Here is a 23,487-nt window from a genome sequence, read left to right on the forward strand (position 1 = left end):
GCTCCTTACCCAACGGCGTGGGGCCATGGATACTACTGGTGGCGGACCACAAGTGGAAAATGACGGCGATCGCGGATGGGTAGGATTTCGGTGCCTGCGGTCAGCTTAAATAGCTAGGCTAGGGCACTACACGGCCCGCTGGAGCGGCGCCACACGATGACAGAGGAGACGAGTTTCGGACCATCGTTTTCAGAGTGTTTTTCTATGGGACACAGCCGGCAGTCCAACCTAGTAGACGCGCCCGGTCGCATCCGGGCCTACCCATATCCGCCTCGTATTTGGGTTCGATATGAGAGGTGTCGGTCCGCCCGAGTGAGGCCCGTTTGACGCACTCATCTGGATCGGTTTTTTTTGACCGGCTACTGGCCGGGCTGTCCGCCCGGGCATTTGAGATGGGTTTGTGGTGCCCGGCTGTTGATGCTCTTAGTGCAGCTAACTCATTTCTTGTGATGTCGATTGACATCACAAATCACAAGTAGCAACGTCGCTGAAATCACCCACCCAACGTGCAAGTGCAACATCCCCTGCAAAAAGAAACGTGCAAGTGCAACAACGTGGACGTGCCGCCGTCAATGGTGCACGCCGCCGTTAGCTCCAAGCCGGGGGACCGACGTACCGCTGGCATGCTGGGAAACCACGAGGCAGGACGGGAGTTTGCCCACGACGCGCGACAAAATCTCTCAGTTCGCGGGACGCTGCTGTCAGCATTCAGCAAGCATACTCCTCCGTGCGCCGCCGTTGCACCGGTCAATCACAGTTGCCGTCGTCCATCTGAGACGATGAAAAGGTGGATCTAGAGCCCTGCCTTCCCGGACCCTGCCATGTCGCCGGCCAGAAGCTTCGAGAGAGAAAAAAGAGATTTTCGGAGTTCGGACCACCGCGACTCTTCCCGTCGCTGCATGAACGTCGAGGCGGTAGCCACTGCATCGGAGCTAGTACTAGTCAACCAGCCTTCGCGTTTTCTTCTTGTTCGGAGTGCTATCGGCTCAGTAGGCCATAGCTAGCTAGTGCGCGTGTGCTGCCATGTGTACGTAGAACATGCGACCGATGTCCGGTCCGGTCGTGCGACCGTGCTGTAATTCGATGTGTTTGCAATTTACTTACTTACTTGAACCTTAGCAAGCGAGCAACAGTTTGCTTATATTATGGCTGCAATGATTTGAAGAGCCATTCGACTAGCTAAGCATGTGGTCCTGGGGTGGATGAACACATGCGTACCTTCATTATCCGGAACAATTCAGGATAACGACATACATGCAAAACAAAGTTGCCACTGACCGCAGGATCTTATCTTGTGTCAACTACGTTAAAAGACCGATTGAGCTTCCCGGCCCTTTCTGAATCCTCACGTGCTCGATCCATCGGTTGTGCGCCGGACAAGACACTCCTCCGGATGGAGACAAAAAGAACCACCACTCTGTGATTTTATACTTATTTTAAGGAGCAGGCGAGCTTTTCTAAACAACGTGTGTAGTTGATAATTAGCAAGTTGATTGATTCCCTGTTCACTTGCGCTAATGTACAATATTTGCGATCTTTGGTCTAAGATGACGTAGTACATGGTGCAAGTGCGTAGTACTCCCTCTTTAAACTAACATAAGAGCGTTTAGATCACTAAAATAGAAATCTAAACGAGAATAAACGAGACACGAGAGCACACGGATTTTTACGTGGAAACCCTTGCGGGAGAAAACCACGGACGCACGAAAGCGCAATCACTATGAGGAGGAGTATTACAAGCACGAGACGACAGACCGTCTTTAGGTGCGACTACATGGGATATATAAGAGGGCAATACATGAGAGTCCTTGGAGGACAAGTAAACGAGTTGTACTCGTACGTGTCGGTACCAACGCAAAGGCCCACACCGTATGTACTACGTCTAGTCCAATACGATAGAATTTGGATCATAATTTAACAATCTTCATCTTGAGCCAAATTCCCTCCAGTAGTCGAAGAAAGTATATAACTCCATTCAAATCAGCAGAAACACCTTGTGCGTCAAAATCCATAGGATTAGTAAGAAATACCAACACTAGTGCAGAACCGGGCAATAGCACCGGTTCGGTAACCGGCACTAAAGTATGGGCACTAAAGCCCCCCCCCCCTTTTAGTACCGGTTCAGCATGAACCGGTGCTAAAGGGCAACCACGTGGCAGGGAGCCCTTTAGTACCGGTTGGTGACACCAACCAATATTAAAAGGTTGGGGGTTTTGGGTTTATGATTTCTTTTTCATTTAATTTTGTGTTTTCCATTTAATTCTTTTTCGTTTGCTGGTATTTTACGATACTACATATTGTACACGTTATGCATATATATAAATAGAATTTCTAGTAGAACCGATCATATATATATCGAATGTCTCACAACCATCATTAATTCACACATATATACACACATGTGTATATATATATATATACAATTAGCTAGCTATATATAATTTCTCCTAATTGGTGCCTTCGGAGCCAGTGGTTTTAGCCTAATTGGTGCCTTTGGAGCACGATGACAATTGAAAGTGGTTCATGGGGGCGGTAGCGGGTAATAGTATTCTCCTTTGGGATCTATGACCTGGTCGAGCAAAAATCCCGCTATTTCCTCTTGAATTGCTTCTATGCGCTCCTCTGCTAGGAGCTGCTCCCGCACCTCTCTGAACTGTTAAGAAGGAGATCAATATGCATGTGTATTAGTTGTGTGACTAGATATCGATAATGGTGTAAAAATTATGAATAGTGTTCTGACAAACGTACCCAGTCCTGTCTTTGAGATCTGCTCCTTTCGAACGCCATCATGTGAATGTTCTCGCAAACACAGTATGCACACAGATTATTCCCCGGCGCCTGCTTCAGGGCCTTTACGAGACTGGAATTTGATCAGATAATAATTAATCAAGTATGATAATTAAAGAGATGGCAGCTAGCTAGCTAGTACTACTTAATTACTTATCTTGGGACGATACCATTTCAGCTTTTCTTTCCATTGGCCTGGAGTGACGCTGATGAACTTTGCCCAAGCCCTGCCCGCCGACAAAGAAAATGAATAAAGGGGTTATTAAATAGTTTATATCAGGAAATGACGAACTAAATAGGCCGAGATATAGTTAATAATGATTGAAATTACCTGTTGACTATCCCAAACAAGATGGTGTAGTCACTTTCTTTTTTAAGTAGTGAGTCCAGTATTTCAACTGATCCTTCATTAACTTTAATGATTAACAAGATCCAGTGAAATCTGCATGCACACATGTTTGCATGTCTTAATTAAGCGGGCATATGTAAGCAAAAACATATAGCTAGCTAGTAGGCAAAAACAGAATTTGTAGTACAAGACAGTGTGACTCACTCGAAGTTGTAAGGAGGTAGTATATCTTCATTGGTATTGAGGCGCTTGAAGAACTCTAGCATGCTTTTCTCTACACTTTTTTCATAATATGCATCTAATTTCCATGTGTATTCATTAATGGTATTTGGGTTAATGAACTCAATGCCATAGCGTCCACCTTTTTTCATTTCATACATCTTCATCCTTCATAATACCACAGAAAAAATATAGTGAGGATAATTACAGGTAATGATTGATCAAAATGATCACTACAGCTAGCTTGAGACTTAAATTATAGAAAGAAATCACTTATAGACAATAGCAACTGACGATAGATTTGTCGAGTGCGTCTTCATTGTATAACTGAAATAGTTCTGAATACTCAACGGACACAGCTTTCTCATGGAAGTAATGATCCTTCCTTACATTCACCATGAGGGACTCTCGATTGGAAATCTTGGTAATGTCCATGTACCATTGATGCAATTCATACATTCTCGTTGCGAGCTTCTTGACCTCGTCTGGCTCGACCAAAGGTTGGCCCCGGACAAATTTCCGTTTTATTTCCTTCTCTCTAAGCGGAGACATGGACTCGATCTCGAGGAGTTGTCCAACAGTGATCTTGAGGATTTCAGCCTGCCTTATATGCTCCTCGGTTATTACCACATCGCCCAGCTCAGGAACGTAAATGGTTTACCCACAATAATATTGGGCGCGCCTACTCTCATGTGTTGTTGGCACAACAAGCGGGGGGATTGATTGCGCCGCCTGTTCTCCCAGCTGGGGAATGGTTTTACCACATTTTTTGCCAGCTGATTTGCTCGAGCTCGAGCTCGCTTCTTTCTGTAGACGTGCTCGATTTAACTTCCTGAGGTGGCGCTCATAGTCTGTGTCAACAGGCTTGGGAGCTGGTGGTCTAGCCATACGAATGAAGTGGTCAATCTTTTCCTCAGGCACTTTCTCCCTTGGCGGCGGTGGCGGTTTCGGTGCAAAATGGGCTTCCACCTCGGCCTTCGATATGGCTGCGTTTTCCTCCTCGAACTTGTCGTAAGGCCTCTACGGAAGAGGCGTGAGGCTGCTTGGACCATACTAAAATCGCTTGCCTCCGCTTGTACCTCCCGTCCTACCTCGACTTGTACCTCTACGCACCATAGCTGCGGCAGCTCTCTTCCGTGATTGCTGAGGCGGCGGAGACGTCTGACGTGGCTGAGTTGGACGAGGAGGAGTGGCCTGAAGCTGTGCCGGACTTGGAGGAGGAGTGGCTTGAAGTTGTGCCGGACTTGGAGGAGGAGTGGTCTGACGCTGTGTCGGACTTGGAAGAGGAGTGGCCTGACGCTTTGCCGGACTTGGAGGAGGAGGAGTGGCCTAACGCGTTGGTGGACTTGGAGGAGCGGGAGTTTGCTGACTCGGTGGCGGACTTCGACGAGGAGTCGGTTGACGCGGTGTCAGTGGCCTTCGAAAGATGATGCAATCCTTTCTCCATAGAATGATACGATTTTTGGCCTCGCCCAGTGTGTGCTCCTCGTCACCTCCAGGAATGTCAAGCTCTAGCCCCGAATATTGGTCCACCACCTCATCAACCAAGACACGAGCATAGCCAGTTGGAATCAGGTTTCAATGGAAGGTTGCCTCAGTGGGATTTGTAAAAGCAACGACGTCCGCCACTGAGAGAGTCCTGGATTAGGGGGTCTCCGGACATCCGGACTATATACTTTGGCCGGACTGTTGTACTATGAAGATACAAGATTGAAGACTTCGTCTCGTGTCCGGATGGGACTCTACTTGACGTGGAAGGCAAGCTAGGCAATACGGATATGGATATCTCCTCCTTTGTAACCGACCTTGTGTAACCCTAACCCTCTCCGGTGTCTATATAAACCGAAGGGTTTTAGTCCGTAGGACAACAATCACAACATACAATCATACCATAGGCTAGCTTCTAGGGTTTAGCCTCTCTGATCTCGTGGTAGATCTACTCTTGTACTACCCATATCATCAATATTAATCAAGCAGGACGTAGGGTTTTACCTCCATCAAGAGGGCCCGAACCTGGGTAAAACATCATGTCCCCTACCTCCTGTTACCATCCGGCCTAGACGCACAGTTCGGGACCCCCTACCCGAGATCCGCCGATTTTGACACCGACATTGGTGCTTTCATTGAGAGTTCCGTTGTGCCGTCGCCACCAGGAAGGATGTCTCATCCTGTCTTTAAAGACGACACTGTTGCTAAGGGAGCTTTGGCTATCGGCCAAACTCTCCGGCTAGGTGGTTTTCTTATGACCGCCTGTTCGGCCGCTACGCCAACGATGACTTCTTGGGTCATCGAAAGCAATCTTCACATCAACTTGGAACTCGCCGAGCAGCTAGATCCAATGGAGCTCTCTTCCCTGAACGAGCTCTTGGATCGCATTGCCGCCCTGGGAGTCGCTACAGACTACGATCAGATTGGGCCTAAACCCGATCCGAGAGAGATCAACTCTCCCCAGGTAACCCATCATGTTGCAGTGGTGGAAGAACAATGCGGCAACCCTTCATCTATCTTAAGGACTAGCTATGTCTGGATTCCCGATCCCTCCAAGCCGGATACACGCGGAGGGGAGGACATCACTCAAGACCTGAACCTAGAGTCAGGCAGCGGGCTAGATTTATTGGAAAACATCCAAGAATCCAAACTTCAGAGTTCGGAAACTCCTTGGCCCCTGAGTCTCAGATTGGGTGAGGATTCGGGTTCAATTCCACCCACCCACCCAAACATAAGCGATCTATCCCAAATTAGGCAAGAGCCCAAAGAAACACTACACCATTACTGGGCCAGATTCCTCCTGGTCATGAACAGGATAAAGGACTGCCGCGAGGAAGACGCAATTTCATTCTTCTGCAATAATTGCATGGACAAGGGAATCATCAACGCCATAAGTCGCCGCGAAATTACACGCTTTGCCGACTTGGTGTCCATAGTACGAAAGTACTGTGCAATGGAAAGCGCCTGGAAAACCGAAATAAAATTTTGGGATAATCCGGCCCTGAATACAAACCCAGTCCGAAATAAAATTGTGCATTATCACAATACACCTGGGTTAACTACCAAAAAGCATAAGCCCTCTACGGGGCAAGGAACCGTACTGGAGGGATGGCTCAACGGACCCTGCAAAATTCATAGTACAGCGGATGCAATACCAACACACAGCCTTAGAGCATGTTGGATACTCCGGCAGGTGGCCAAAAGTGGTGAGGATCTACTCCTCCCAAATACCACAAAGCACCATCCCATGGACAACAATACGGTGTTAACGGTCTTCGAGACCTTCGCGTCAAATAATAGACGCAAGCAAACACTCCGCAGCATGGCCGAAATCTGCCACATAGCAGAAATAAATCCTTGGAGTGACACGGCTATTACCTTCAATGCCAGTGACGAACCTAAATTCCGAACAGCCCGAGCACCAGCTGCACTGGTCCTCAGTCCAATCGTGGACGGCTTTCGACTCACCAAGGTACTCATGGACGGCGGCAGCGGATTAAACCTCATCTATGAGGAAACTCTTCAAAAGATGGAAATAGACTGGAGCCGCATTGAGCAAAGTAGCACAACCTTTAGAGGAATCATCCCCAGTCGGGAAGCACGTTGTGCTGGGAAAATCACACTAGATGTGGTATTCGGCACGCGGGATAATTACAGGTCCGAAGAAATTACATTCCAAGTGGCCCCGTTCAGCAGCGGATACCATGCTCTGTTAGGGCGGGAGGCGTTTACAATCTTCCAAGCCATACCCCATTACGGGTACATGCAGATCAAAATGCCCGGGCCCAACGGAATCATCACTCTTGCTAGTGATCCGGACATAGCACTCCGCGTCGAAAATAAGACTCCCGCACTGGCCCTCGAGGCACTGTCTGAAGCCCTAGCGGCCGAGGAACTAACTGTGCTGCGCTCCACGGTGAACAGGGACGACCTGATACTTGATAAAAGATCCAAGTCCACCTCCTTTAAACCGGCGGACGAAATAGTCAAATTCCAAGTCCATCCAACAGACCCTACAAAAACAGCTTCCACCGGGGCACAATTAAACCCTGATGTCGATGCCGCACTACGAGAGTTCCTACGCGAGAACTGGGACATTTTTGCCTGGCACCCTTCAGACATGCCAGGAATCCCATGCAGGCTGGCCGAGCACAGCCTAAATATCCTAAAAGGATTCAAGTCAGTCAAGCAGGCTCTTCGGCGTTTCTCCGAACCTAAGAGACAAGCCATGGGAGAGGAACTAGACAAGCTATTAGAGACAGGATTCATCAGAGACATAAAACATCCGGACTGGCTAGCAAACCTGGTGATGGTACCAAAGAAGGACAAATCCTGGCGCTTGTGCGTCGATTTTAAGGACCTTAACAAGGCCTGCCCAAAGGATCCCTTCCCCCTCCCCCGCATCGATCAAATCATCGACGCTACCGCAGGACACGATTCATTGTGTTTCCTCGACGCATACTCCGGCTACCATCAAATTAAAATGGCAGAGCCAGACCAAGCCGCAACGGCATTCATCACACCATACGGCCTGTTCTGCTTCAACACAATGCCTTTCGGGCTCAAAAACGCCGGCGCGACATATCAGCGCATGATTCAGACATGTCTGGCAAACCAGATCGACAAAACAGTGGAGGCATACGTAGATAACGTGGTCGTCAAAACCAAGCATGTCGAATCTCTAGTAGACAACTTGAGGCTCACATTCGATAACCTCCGAACATATGACATCAAGCTCAACCCAAAAAATGCGTTTTTGGCGTACCAGCCGGAAAGCTCCTGGGATTCATTGTCTCCAGTAGAGGTATTGAAGCTAATCCGGCCAAAATCATAGCGTTGTCACAGTTGGCTACCCCAACAGACCTCAAGCATATACAAAAATTGACCGGATGCATAGCGGCTCTAAGCCGCTTTATCTCCCGCTTGGGAGAAAAGGCATTACCCCTTTATCGCCTCCTCCGGCGCATCGAACACTTCGAGTGGACGGATGCCGCCACGGCCGGACTCAGCGAAATAAAAGCTATATTGGCAACAAACCCAGTCCTAGTCATGCCAAACATTGGCGAACCAATGCTATTATACATTGCGGCAACTCATCAAGTAGTAAGCGCAGTGCTCATCGTCGAACGAGAAGCGGACGGACACAAATTCCCCCTTCAAAAGCCGGTTTACTATGTGTCCACTGTCCTTACTCCATGCAAATCAAAGTACCCGCATTATCAAAAGATAGCATACGCGGTATTTATGGCATCCCGGAAGCTGCGACACTACTTTCAAGAGTGTTCGATAATGGTAGCCTCGGAAGTACCACTTAACGATATTATAAACAACCATGACGCGACGGGCCGGATTGCCAAATGGGCCATTGAGCTCCTCCTGTTCGACATAACTTATAAGCCACGGCGAGCTATTAAATCGCAAGTTTTGGCTGACTTCGTCGCCGAGTGGACGGAAGACGAACTCCCTAAGGAGTACGGCACATATTCAAACTGGATCATGCACTTCGACGGCTCCAAAATGTTGGCTGGTCTGGGGGCTGGCGTCGTTTTGACGTCCCCAACAGGAGATTCAGTTCAATACGTACTACAGATAATGTATACGGACTCCAACAATGCAGCCAAATATGAGGCCCTTCTACATGGTCTCCAGATGGCAGTATCCATGGGCATTCAACGCCTAGAGGTGCGCGGGGATGAGAACCTCGCGATATCTCAAATAAACGGAGACTTTGATGCCAAGGATCTGAAAATGGGAGCTTATCGCAATGCCGTCCTAAAAATGTCAGCTCGGTTCGAGGGGCTCGAATTTCACCATGTGGCTCGGGAAAACAATCAGGCGGCGGATATCCTCGCCCGCATCAGCGCAAAACGCGATGCGGTCCCTCCCAACATATTCCTGGAAAGGCTCTTCAAGCCATCCGTAGCATGGGAAGGGGACACCGGTAACAACAGTCCGGACCCGGCCAAAATACCCGATACCGAACTCTCTGACACAATCGGAGGCTCTGCCACCGAAATAACACATTCAGCCCACGAAATAATGGCCATTATTGCCCCGTGGACAAAACCATTCATGGCCTACCTAACTAGACAGTAACTTCCGGAGGACCAAAATGAGGCACGCTGCATAGTGCGGCGATCCAAGGCCTACAGGGTCCATGAGGGAGAATTGTACAAAAAAATCGCTACCGGAGTCCTTCAAAGGTGCATCTCCGAAGAGGAAGGGCGGAACCCTTTGGCAGAAATTCACGCCGGACTCGAGGGTCATCACGCCGCAGCCCGGGCTCTTGTAAGCAAGGCCTTCCGTACAAGATTCTATTGGCCAACGGCCCGGGCAGATGCACAAGACTTGGTCCAACGTTGCGCCGGTTGCCGGCTCTTTGCAAATCAAAGCCACATGCCACCCACCGCCCTCCAAATAATCCCCATTACATGGCCCTTCGCGGTCTGGGGGCTTGACATGGTTGGACCCCTTAAAGGGGGAACCCACAAGAAAAAATACGTATTGGTCATGGTGGATAAATTCACCAAATGGATAGAGGCTAAACCGGTTAAAACAACCGAATCCGGACCGGTGATAGATTTCATATCCGGGGTTGTACACCGTTACGGCGTCCCCCCACAGCACCATCACCGATAACGACACGAACTTCATGGCCGACGAGGTAAAACTCTGGTGTAGCAAAATGGGCATCAAGCTCGATTACGCTTCAGTCTATCACCCACAAACCAACAGTCAAGTCGAACGAGTAAATGGTCTTATAATGAGTGGCATTAAACCCAGATTAGTGTGCTCCTTAACGGAGTCTGACACGCACTGGGTAGAGGAGCTCGACTCCATACTCTAGGGGCTGCGGACCATGCCGAATCGTAGTACCGGATATACACCGTTTTTTATGGTGTACGGCGCAGAGGCAGTCCTGCCCTATGACATAATTCATGACTCACCTCGAGTGCGCATGTACGAAGAAAGAGAAGCCGAGCTCGATCGGCAGGACAGTCTGGACACCTTGGAGGAAGAGCGCGGCGTAGCCAAAGCCCGTTTCGCATTTTACCAGCAACAGGCTCACAGATACCAAAGCAGAGAAGTACAGGCCAAAACTTATAACGTTGGCGAACTAGTTCTATGACTGCCGGGTAAGAAAAAGAACAAGCTCGAGCCCAAATGGGAAGGTCCCTTCATTATCGACCAAGTTCTGACCGGTGGAGCATACCGACTACGGGATGCATCGACTAGTCGACTCGAGCCGAACTCATGGAACGCAGCTAGGCTTCGAAGATTCTACGCCTAGCACCGGACTCTATGTTAGTCCCCTCCCTTTGTCCATTTTTCGCATATACATCATCTGTCTTATTTCCCTTTCTTTCTTTTTCTTATTATTTCTCTGGGCCTTCAAGGGTCACCTTGTGCCTCACTCGCACATTACGGATGCGCTAGCCGCACTCTTCATACCTGGGGGATTCTTTCACAGAAGCTTAAATTATTTACCTGGGCCTCACGCCCAACACATGTGTTATACTTCCGCATGTACCTTTTTTCACCATTATATGCATCAATATGACTTAAGTTTTGGCCAAGCTGGGTTGCCTGGCTCTTGTATTTGTGCCCTACGTTCCAGTTAATTCGGCTAGGGCATAAGGGGAGCACCTCTGCGATTGTTACCGCCGGGTCAGCCGGATGTGTACCTCAGACTGGATGAAGCCGAAAGCTAGCATTCTTAAGGGAATATTCGGTCGGTGAACAAAAAATGACTTTTATTTATTTTCCATATCTGCCCCCAGATTCTTTTTCTGCGCTTCTTATCACAGTCCGGACATGCACTTTAGGGCATGCTCACCCAGGGAAAGGAACCCTTAACGGAACTATTCTCCCTGGAAGATGTTTCTTACTACCCATGTAATATAACATAACTAGTTGGGCACTTGTCTGATAAAGCACTAATGACCCCTACGCCTGGTCTCCACGCATGCCCCGGTTCTTACATAACCAAGAGGGTATTCGGATACACTCCGGACCGTCGGGTCCCGAGGTTGAAGCGAAAAGGTCCGCCACGACAAACGATCTACAATCCGGCTAGAAGGCATTATACATGTCACTTTAAATTACATAGTGAATTTGACTGGTTGAATTCCTCTTCAATACCATCCAATAGACTGTCTAGCATACAGTCCTGTTGGGAATACTTTGCGGCCAATTCTACTTGGCCGTACACTAAGCTCACAGGGATCTCCTTCCCATCGGGCCCCACAGGTCCGACTTCGGCCATGTGGTTCGGGTCAGCCTTCGTGTACCGTGTCTTCACCATTGCCCAGGCTTCCCTGGCGCCCTGACGGCAGGCCGATATCTTCCATAATCAGAAGCGCTGCCGTGCGCCCTTCAGCTTTTCTACAAGCTCTCCAAGGCCTTCGGGTATGGAGACGGATGGCCACAAGGCCTGGGCGACGCCTTGCATCACCTGTCGAACTCGTTCGTGCAGCTGTGAGAGCTCGGGAAGAAGGTCACCCGTTGAACCGAGCATTTCCTCGGCAGGACGACCTGTTAGCATACCTACAGACATAACTCTGTCAGCCAGCTTCCTCGCCGAACTCTTTTTCAAAGTTCCTTCAAGCACTTACTAAATATGCCGCGTCGAAGCCGCCGATTCTCCTTAACAGAGTCCGACAGTTGGGCACGAACATCTTTTAGTTCCACGCCCAGCTTGGTGTTGGCATCTAGGAGATCATTCTTCTCCTGCCTCACCCTCATAAGCACGCTCTCACCAGCCTTTAGCTCGCATAGGAGTTGTTGCTTATCCGGATTTACTCCAGCGTCATCTGCAATTTTATCGTCAGATCTGCATATACGCCGCTGTTGGGTTTCGTAGTAATTTCAAAAAAATTCCTACGCACACGCAAGATCATGTGATGCATAGCAACGAGAGGGGATAGTGTTGTGTACGTACCCACGCAGACCGACTGCGGAAGCGTTGACGCAACGTAGAGGAAGTAGTCGTACGTCTTCACGATCCAACCGACCAAGCACTGAAACTACGGCACCTCCGAGTTCGAGCACACGTTCAGCTCGATGACGATCCCCGGACTCCGATCCAGCAAAGTGTCGGGGAAGAGTTCCGTCAGCACGACGGCGTGGTGACGATCTTGATGAACTACAGCAGCAGGGCTTCGCCTAAACTCCGCTACAGTATTATCGAGGACTATGGTGGCAGGGGGCACCGCACACGGCTAAGGAATAGATCACGGGGATCAACTTGTGTGTTCTAGGGTGCCTCTACCTTAGTATATAAAGGACCAAAAGGGGGGAGGCTGGCCGGCCACAAGGGGCGCGCCAGGAGAGTCCTACTCCCTCCGGGAGTAGGATTCCCCTCCCCCAATCCTAGTTGGAATAGGATTCCTCGGGGGGGAAAGAGAGAGAGGGGGCCGGCCACCTCTCCTAGTCCTAATAGGACTAGGGGAGGGGGGAGGTACGCAGCCCACCTTGGGCTGCCCCTTTCTCCTTTCCACTAAAGCCCACTAAGGCCCATATGGTTCCCGGGGGGTTCCGGTAACCTCCCGGTACTCCGGTAAAATCCCGATTTCACCCGGAACACTTCCGATATCCAAACATAGGCTTCCAATATATCAATCTTTATGTCTCGACCATTTCGAGACTCCTCGTCATGTCCGTGATCACATCCGGGACTCCGAACTAACTTCGGTACATCAAAATGCATAAACTCATAATATAACTGTCATCGTAACCTTAAGCGTGCGGACCCTACGGGTTCGAGAACAATGTAGACATGACCGAGACATGTCTCCGGTCAATAACCAATAGCGGTACCTGGATGCCCATATTGGCTCCTACATATTCTACGAAGATCTTTATCGGTCAGACCGCATAACAACATACGTTGTTCCCTTTATCATCGGTATGTTACTTGCCTGAGATTCGATCGTCGGTATCCAATACCTAGTTCAATCTCGTTACCGGCAAGTCTCTTTACTCGTTCTGTAATACATCATCCCGCAACTAACTCATTTAGTTGCAATGCTTGCAAGGCTTAAGTGATGTGTATTACCGAGAGGGCCCAGAGATACCTCTCCGACAATCGGAGTGACAAATCCTAATCTCGAAATACGCCAACCCAACATCTACCTTTGGAGACACCTGTAATGCTCCTTTATAATCACCCAGTTACGTTGTGACGTTTGGTAGCACCCAAAGTGTTCCTCCGGTAAACGGGAGTTGCATAATCTCATAGTCATAGGAACATGTATAAGTCATGAAGAAAAGCAATAGCAACATACTAAACGATCGGGTGCTAAGCTAATGGAATGGGTCATGTCAATCAGATCATTCAACTAATGATGTGACCTCGTTAATCAAATAACAACTCATTGTTCATGGTTAGGAAACATAACCATCTTTGATTAACGAGCTAGTCAAGTAGAGGCATACTAGTGACACTTTGTTTGTCTATGTATTCACACATGTATTATGTTTCCGGTTAATACAATTCTAGCATGAATAATAAACATTTATCATGATTATAAGGAAATAAATAATAACTTTATTATTGCCTCTAGGGCATATTTCCTTCAGTCTCCCACTTGCAGTAGAGTCAATAATCTAGATTACACTGTAATGATTCTAACACCCATGGAGCTTTGGTGCTGATCATGTTTTGCTCGTGGAAGAGGCTTAGTCAACGGGTCTGCAACATTCAGATCCGTATGTATCTTGCAAATCTCTATGTCTCCCACCTGGACTAGATCCCGGATGGAGTTGAAGCGTCTCTTGATGTGTTTGGTCCTTTTGTGAAATCTGGATTCCTTTGCCAAGGCAATTGCACCAGTATTGTCACAAAAGATTTTCATTGGACCCGATGCATTAGGTATGACACCTAGATCGGATATGAACTCCTTCATCCAGACTCCTTCGTTTGCTGCTTCCGAAGCAGCTATGTACTCCGCTTCACATGTAAATCCCGCTACGACGCTTTGTTTAGAACTGCACCAACTGACAGCTCCACCGTTTAATGTAAACACGTATCCGGTTTGCGATTTAGAATCGTCCGGATCAGTGTCAAAGCTTGCATCAACGTAACCTTTTACGGTGAGCTCTTTGTCACCTCCATATACGAGAAACATATCCTTAGTCCTTTTCAGGTATTATAGGATGTTCTTGACCGCTGTCCAGTGATCCACTCCTGGATTACTTTGGTACCTCCCTGCTAAACTTTTAGCAAGGCACACATCAGGTCTGGTACACAGCATTGCATACATGATAGAGCCTATGGCTGATGCATAGGGAACATCTTTCATATTCTCTCTATCTTCTGCAGTGGTCGGACATTGAGTCTTACTCAACTTCACACCTTGTAACACAGGCAAGAATCCTTTCTTTGCTTGATCCATTTTGAATTTCTTCAAAATCTTGTCAAGGTATGTGCTTTGTGAAAGTCCAATCAAGCGTCTTGATCTATCTCTATAGATCTTAATGCCTAATATGTAAGCAGCTTCACCGAGGTCTTTCATTGAAAAACTTTTATTCAAGTATCCCTTTATGCTATCCAGAAATTCTATATCATTTCCAATCAGCAATATGTCATCCACATATAATATTAGAAATGCTACAGAGCTCCCACTCACTTTCTTGTAAATACAGGCTTCTCCGAAAGTCTGTATAAAACCAAATGCTTTGATCACACTATCAAAGCGTTTATTCCAACTCCGAGAGGCTTGCTCCAGTCCATAAATGGATCGCTGAAGCTTGCACACTTTGTTAGCTCCCTTTGGATCGACAAAACCTTCCGGTTGCATCATATACAACTCTTCTTCCAGAAATCCATTCAGGAATGCAGTTTTGACATCCATCTGCCAAATTTCATAATCATAAAATGCGGCAATCGCTAACATGATTCGGACAGACTTAAGCATCGCTACGGGTGAGAAGGTCTCATCGTAGTCAATCCCTTGAACTTGTCGAAAACCTTTTGCGACAAGTCGAGCTTTGTAGACAGTAACATTACCATCAGCGTCAGTCTTCTTCTTAAAGATCCATTTATTCTCAATTGCCTGCCGATCATCGGGCAAGTCAACCAAAGTCCATACTTTGTTCTCATACATGGATCCCATCTCAGATTTCATGGCTTCAAGCCACTTTGCGGAATCTGGGCTCACCATCGCTTCTTCATAGTTCGTAGGTTCATCATGATCTAGTAGCATGACTTCCAGAACAGGATTACCGTACCACTCTGGTGCGGATCTTATTCTAGTTGATCTACGAGGTTCAGTAGTATCTTGTTCTGAAGTTTCATGATCATTACCATTAACTTCCTCACTTATTGGTGTAAGTGTCGCAGAAACAGTTTTCTGTGATGTACTACTTTCCAATAAGGGAGCAGGTACAGTTACCTCGTCAAGTTCTACTTTCCTCCCACTCACTTCTTTCGAGAGAAACTCCTTCTCAAGAAAGTTTCCGAATTTAGCAACAAAAGTCTTGCCTTCGGATCTGTGATAGAAGGTGTACCCAATAGTTTCCTTTGGATATCCTATGAAGACACATTTCTCCGATTTGGGTTCGAGCTTATCAGGTTGAAGCTTTTTCACTTCAGCATCGCAGCCCCAAACTTTAAGAAACGACAACTTTGGTTTCTTGCCAAACCACAGTTCATAAGGCGTCGTCTCAACGGATTTTGATGGTGCCCTATTTAACGTGAATGCGGCCGTCTCTAGAGCGTATCCCCAAAATGATAGCGGTAAATCAGTAAGAGACATCATAGATCGCACCATATCTAGTAAAGTACGATTACGACGTTCGGACACACCATTACGCTGTGGTGTTCCGGGTGGCGTGAGTTGCGAAACTATTCCACAGTTTTTCAAATGTACACCAAACTCGTAACTCAAATATTCTCCTCCACGATCAGATCGTAGAAACTTTATTTTCTTGTTACGATGATTTTCAACTTCACTCTAAAATTCTTTGAACTTTTCAAATGTTTCAGACTTATGTTTCATTAAGTAGATATATCCATATCTGCTCAAATCATCTGTGAAGGTGAGAAAATAACGATATCCGCCACGAGCCTCAATATTCATCGGACCACATACATCGGTATGTATGATTTCCAACAAATTTGTTGCTCTCTCCATAGTACCGGAGAACGGTGTTTTAGTTATCTTGCCCATGAGGCACGGTTCGCAAGTACCAAGTGATTCATAATCAAGTGGTTCCAAAAGTCCATCAGTATGGAGTTTCTTCATGCGCTTTACACCGATATGACCTAAACGACAGTGCCACAAATAAGTTGCACTTTCATTATCAACTCTGCATCTTTTGGCTTCAACATTATGAATATGTGTATTACTACTATCGAGATTCAATAAAAATAGACCACTCTTCAAGGGTGCATGACCATAAAAGATATTACTCATATAAATAGAACAACCATTATTCTCTGATTTAAATGAATAATCGTCTCGCATTAAACAAGATCCAGATATAATGTTCATGCTCAACGCTGGCACCAAATAACAATTATTTAGGTCTAATATTAATCCCGAAGGTAGATGTAGAGGTAGCGTGCCGACCGCGATCACATCGACTTTGGAACCGTTTCCCACGCGCATCGTCACCTCGTCCTTTGCCAGTGCCCGCTTATTCCATAGTCCCTGTTTCGAGTTGCAAATATTAGCAATAGAACCAGTATCAAATACCCAGGTGCTACTGCGAGCTCTAGTAAGGTACACATCAATAGCAACATACTAAACGATCGGGTGCTAAGCTAATGGAATGGGTCATGTCAATCACATCATTCTTCTAATGATGTGATCCCGTTAATCAAATAACAACTCTTTTGTTCATGGTTAGGAAACATAACCATCTTCGACTAACGAGCTAGTCAAGTAGAGGCATACTAGTGACACTCTGTTTTGTCTATGTATTCACACATGCATTATGTTTCCGGTTAATACAATTCTAGCATGAATAATAAACATTTATCATGATATAAGGAAATAAATAATAACTTTATTATTGCCTCTAGGGCATATTTCCTTCATAGAGCACCTTTATAATCACCCAGTTACGTTGTGACGTTTGGTAGCACACAAAGTGTTCCTCCGGTAAACGGGAGTTGCATAATCTCATAGTCACAAGACGATGTATAAGTCATGAAGAAAGCAATAGCAACAAACTAAACGATCAAGTGCTAAGCTAACAGAATGGGTCAAGTCAATCACATCATTCTCCTAATGATGTGATCCCGTTAATCAAATGACAACTCTTTGTCTATGGTTAGGAAACATAACCATCTTTGATTCAACGAGCTAGTCAAGTAGAGGCATACTAGTGACACTCTGTTTTGTCTATGTATTCACACATGTATCATGTTTTCGGTTAATACAATTCTAGCATCAATAATAAACATTTATCATGACATAAGGAAATAAATAATAACTTTATTATTGCCTCTAGGGTATATTTCCTTCAGTCTCCCACTTGCACTAGAGTCAATAATCCAGATTACACAGTAATGATTCTAACACCCATGGAGCCTTGGTGCTGATCATGTTTTGCTCGTGGAAGAGGCTTAGTCAACGGGTCTGCAACATTCAGATCCATATGTATCTTGCAAATCTCTATGTATCCCACTTGGACTTGATCCTGGATGGAGTTGAAGCGTCTCTTGATGTGCTTGGTTCTCTTGTGAAATCTGGATTCCTTTGCTAAAGCAATTGCACCAGTATTGTCACAAAAGATTTTCATTGGACCCGATGCACTGGTATGATACCAAGATCGGATATGAACTCCTTCATCCAGACTCCTTCATTTGCTGCTTCCTAAGCAGCTATGTACTCTGCTTCACATGTAAATCCCGCTATGACACTTTGTTTAGAACTGCACCAACTGACAGCTCCACCGTTTAATAAAAACACGTATCCGGTTTGTGATTTAGAATCGTTCGGATCAGTTTCAAAGCTTGCATCGACGTAACCATTTACAACGAGCTCTTTGTCACCTCCATAAACGAGAAACATATCCTTCGTCCTTTTCAGGCATTTCAGGATGTTCTTGACCGTTGTCCAGTGATCCACTCTTGGATTACTTTGGTACCTCCCTGCTAAACTAATAGCAAGGCACACATCAGGTCTGGTACATAGCATTGCATACATGATAGAGCCTATGGCTGAAGCATAGGGAACATCTTTCATTTTCTCTCTATCTTCTGCAGTGGTCGGGCATTGAATCTTACTCAACTTCACACCTTGTAACACAGGCAAGAACCCTTTCTTTTCTTGATCCATTTTGAACTTCTTCAAAACTTTGTCAAGGTATGTGCTTTGTGAATGTCCAATTAAGCGTCTCGATCTATCTCTATAGATCTTGATGCCCAATATATAAGCAGCTTCACCGAGGTCTTTCATTGAAAAACTCTTATTCAAATATCATTTTATGCTATCCAGAAATTATATATCATTTCCAATCAGCAATATGTCATCCACATATAATATTAGAAATGCTACAGAGCTCCCACTCACTTTCTTGTAAATACAGGCTTCTCCAAAAGTCTGTATAAAACCATATGCTTTGATCACACTATCAAAACGTTTATTCCAACTCCGAGAGGCTTGCACCAGTCCATAAATGGACCGCTGGAGCTTGCACACTTTGTTAGCTCCCTTTGGATCGACAAAACCTACCGGTTGCATCATATACAACTCTTCCTCTAGAAATCCATTCAGGAATGCAGTTTTGACATCCATTTGCCAAATTTCATAATCATAAAATGCAGCAATTGCTAATATGATTTTGACAGACTTAAGCATCGCTACGGGTGAGAAAGTCTCATCGTAGTCAATCCCTTGAACTTGTCGAAAACCTTTAGCAACAAGTCGAGCTTTATAGACAGTAACATTACCGTCAGTGTCAGTCTTCTTCTTGAAGATCCATTTATTTTCAATGGCTTGCCGATCATCGGGCAAGTCAACCAAAGTCCACACTTTGTTCTCATACATGGATCCCATCTCAGATTTCATGGCCTCAAGCCATTTTGCGGAATCTGGGGTCACCATCGCTTCTTCATAGTTCGTAGGTTCGTCATGGTCTAGCAATATAACCTCCAGAACAGGATTACCGTACCACTCTGGTGCGGATCTCACTCTGGTTGACCTACGAGATTTAGTAACAACTTGATCTGAATTTTCATGATCATCATCATTAACTTCCTCACTAATTGGTGTAGGTGTCACAGGAACCTGTTTCTGTGATGAACTACTTTCCAATAAGGAGCAGGTACAGTTACCTCATCAAGTTCTACTTTCCTCCCACTCACTTATTTCGAGAGAAACTCCTTCTCTAGAAAGGATCCAAATTTATCAACAAATGTTTTGCCTTCAGATCTGTGATAGAAGGTGTACCCAACAGTTTCCTTTGGGTATCCTATGAAGACACATTTCTCCGATTTGGGTTCGAGCTTACCAGGTTGAAGTTTTTTCACATAAGCATCGCAGCCCCAAAATTTAAGAAATGACAACTTTGGTTTCTTGCCAAACCATAGTTCATAAGGTGTCATCTCAACAGATTTAGATGGTGCCCTATTTAACGTGAATGCAGTTGTCTATAATGCATAACCCCAAAACGATAGTGGTAAATCGGTAAGAGACATCATAGATTGCACCATATCTAATGAAGTACGGTTACGATGTTCGGACACACCATTACGCTGTGGTGTTCCAGGTGGCGTGAGTTGCGAAACTATTCCACATTGTTTCAAATGAAGACCAAACTCGTAACTCAAATATTCTCCTCCACGATCAGATCATAGAAACTTTATTTTCTTGTTACGATGATTTTCAACTTCACTCTGAAATTCTTTGAACTTTTCAAATGTTTTAGATTTATGTTTCATTAAGTAGATATACCCATATCTGCTTAAATCATCTGTGAAGGTGAGAAAATAACGATACCCGCCGCGAGCCTCAACATTCATCGAACCACATACATCTGTATGTACGATTTCTAACAAATCTATTGCTCACTCCATAGTTCCGGAGAACGGTGCTTTAGTCATCTTGCCCATGAGGCACGGTTCACAAGTACCAAGTGATTCATAATCAAGTGGTTTCAAAAGTCCATCAGTATGGAGTTTCTTCATGCGCTTTACACCAATATGACCTAAACGGCAGTGCCACAAATAAGTTGCACTATCATTATCAACTCTCCATCTTTTGGCTTCAATATTATGAATATGTGTATCACTACTATCGAGATTCAATAAGAATAGACCACTCTTCAAGGGTGCATGACCATAAAAGATATTACTCATATAAATAGAACAACCATTATTCTCCGATTTAAATGAATAACCGTCTCGCATCAAACAAGATCCAGATATAATGTTCATGCTCAACGCTGACACCAAATAACAATTATTCAGGTCCAAAACCAATCCCTAAGGTAGATGTAGAGGTAGCGTGCCGACTGCGATCACATCGACTTTGGAACCGTTTCCCACGCGCATCGTCACCTCGTCCTTAGCCAATCTTCGCTTAATCCGTAGCCCCTGTTTCGAGTTGCAAATATTAGCAACAGAACCAGTATCAAATACCCAGGTGCTACTGCGAGCATTAGTAAGGTACACATCAATAACATGTATATCACATATACCTTTGTTCACCTTGCCATCCTTCTTATCCGCCAAATACTTGGGGCAGTTCCGCTTCCAGTGACCAGTCTGCTTGCAGTAGAAGCACTCAGTTTCAGGCTTAGGTCCAGACTTGGGTTTCTTCTCCTGAGCAGCAACTTGTTTGCCGTTCTTCTTGAAGTTCCCCTTCTTCTTCCCTTTGCCCTTTTTCTTGAAACTAGTGGTTTTGTTAACCATCAACACTTGATGCTCCTTTTTGATTTCTACCTCCGCAGCTTTCAGCATTGCGAAGAGCTCGGGAATAGTCTTGTTCATCCCTTGCATATTATAGTTCATCACGAAGCTCTTGTAGCTTGGTGGCAGTGATTGGAGAATTCTGTCAATGACGCAATCATCCGGAAGATTAACTCCCAATTGAATCAAGTGATTATTATACCCAGACATTTTGAGTATATGCTCACTAACAGAACTGTTCTCCTCCATCTTGCAGCTATAGAACTTATTGGAGACTTCATATCTCTCAATTCGGGCATTTGCTTGAAATATTAACTTCAACTCCTGGAACATCTCATATGCTCCATGACGTTCAAAACGTCGTTGAAGTCCCGATTCTAAGCCGTAAAGCATGGCACACTGAACTATCGAGTAGTCATCAGCTTTGCTCTGCCAGACGTTCATAACATCTGGTGTTGCTCCAGCAGCAGGCCTGGCACCCAGCGGTGCTTCCAGGACGTAATTCTTCTGTGCAGCAATGAGGATAATCCTCAAGTTACGGACCCAGTCCGTGTAATTGCTACCATCATCTTTCAACTTTGCTTTCTCAAGGAACACATTAAAATTCAACAGAACAACAGCACGAGCCATCTATCAACATAACCAAGCAAGATACTATCAGGTACTAAGTTCATGATAAATTTAAGTTCAATTAATCATATTACTTTAAGAACTCCCACTTAGATAGACATCCCTCTAATCCTCTAAGTGATCACGTGATTCAAATCAACTAAACCATGTCCGATCATCACGTGAGATGGAGTAGTTTCATCAGTGAACATCATTATGTTGATCATATCTACTATATGATTCACGCTCGACCTTTCGGTCTCCATGTTCCGAGGCCATATCTGTATATGCTTGGCTCGTCAAGTATAACCTGAGTATTCCGCGTGTGCAACTGTTTTGCACCCGTTGTATTTGAACGTAGAGCCTATCACACCCGATCATCACGTGGTGTCTCAGCACGAAGAACTTTCGCAACGGTGCATACTCAGGGAGAACACTTCTTGATAATTTAGTGAGAGATCATCTTATAATGCTACCGTCAATCAAAGCAAGATAAGATGCATAAAAATATAAACATCACATGCAATCAATATAAGTGATATGATATGGCCATCATCATCTTGTGCTTGTGATCTCCATCTCCGAAGCACCGTCATGATCACCATCGTCACCGGCGCGACACCTTGATCTCCATCGTAGCATCGTTGTCGTCTTGCCAATCTTATGCTTCCACGACTATCACTACCGTTTAGTAATAAAGTAAAGCATTACATCGCGATTGCATTGCATACAATAAAGCGACAACCATATGGCTCCTGCCAGTTGCCGATAACTTGGTTACAAAACATGATCATCTCATACAATAAAATTCAGCATCATGCCTTGACCATATCACATCACAACATGCCCTGCAAAAACAAGTTAGACGTCCTCTACTTTGTTGTTGCATGTTTTACGTGGCTGCTACGGGCTTAAGTAAGAACCAATCTCACCTACGCATCAAAACCACAACGATAGTTTGTCAAATAGACTCCGTTTTAACCTTCGCAAGGACCGGGCGTAGCCATACTTGGCTCAACTAAAGTTGGAGAGATAGTCGCCCGCAAGCCATCTCTGTGCAAAGCACGTCGAGGGAACCGGTCTCGCGTAAGCGTACGCGTAAGGTTGGTCCGGGTCGTCTCGTCCAACAATACCGCCGAACCAAAGTATGACATGCTGGTAGGCAGTATGACTTGTATCGTCCACAACTCACTTGTGTTCTACTCGTGCATATAACATCAACATAAATAACCTAGGCTCGGATGCCACGGTTGGGTTTCGTAGTAATTTCAAAAAAAAAATCCTACGCACACGCAAGATCATGTGATGCATAGAAACGAGAGGGGAGAGTGTTGTCTACGTACCAACGCAGACCGACTGCGGAAGCGATCACACAACGTAGAGGAAGTAGTCGTACGTTTTCACGATCCAACCGATCAAGCACCGAAACTACGGCACCTCCGAGTTCGTGCACACGTTCAGCTCGATGACGATCCTCGGACTCCGATCCAGCAAAGTGTCGGGAAAGAGTTCCGTCAGCACGACGGCGTGGTGACGATCTTGATGTACTACAGCAGCAGGGCTTCGCCTAAACTCCGCTACAGTATTATCGAGGTATATGGTGGCAGGGGGCACCGCACACGGCTAAGGAATAGATCACGTGGATCAACTTGTGTGTCTAGAGGTGTCCCCT

This window comes from Triticum urartu, chromosome 1 (genome assembly GCF_003073215.2).
Source record: "Triticum urartu cultivar G1812 chromosome 1, Tu2.1, whole genome shotgun sequence".
Classification (NCBI taxonomy): domain Eukaryota; kingdom Viridiplantae; phylum Streptophyta; class Magnoliopsida; order Poales; family Poaceae; genus Triticum; species Triticum urartu.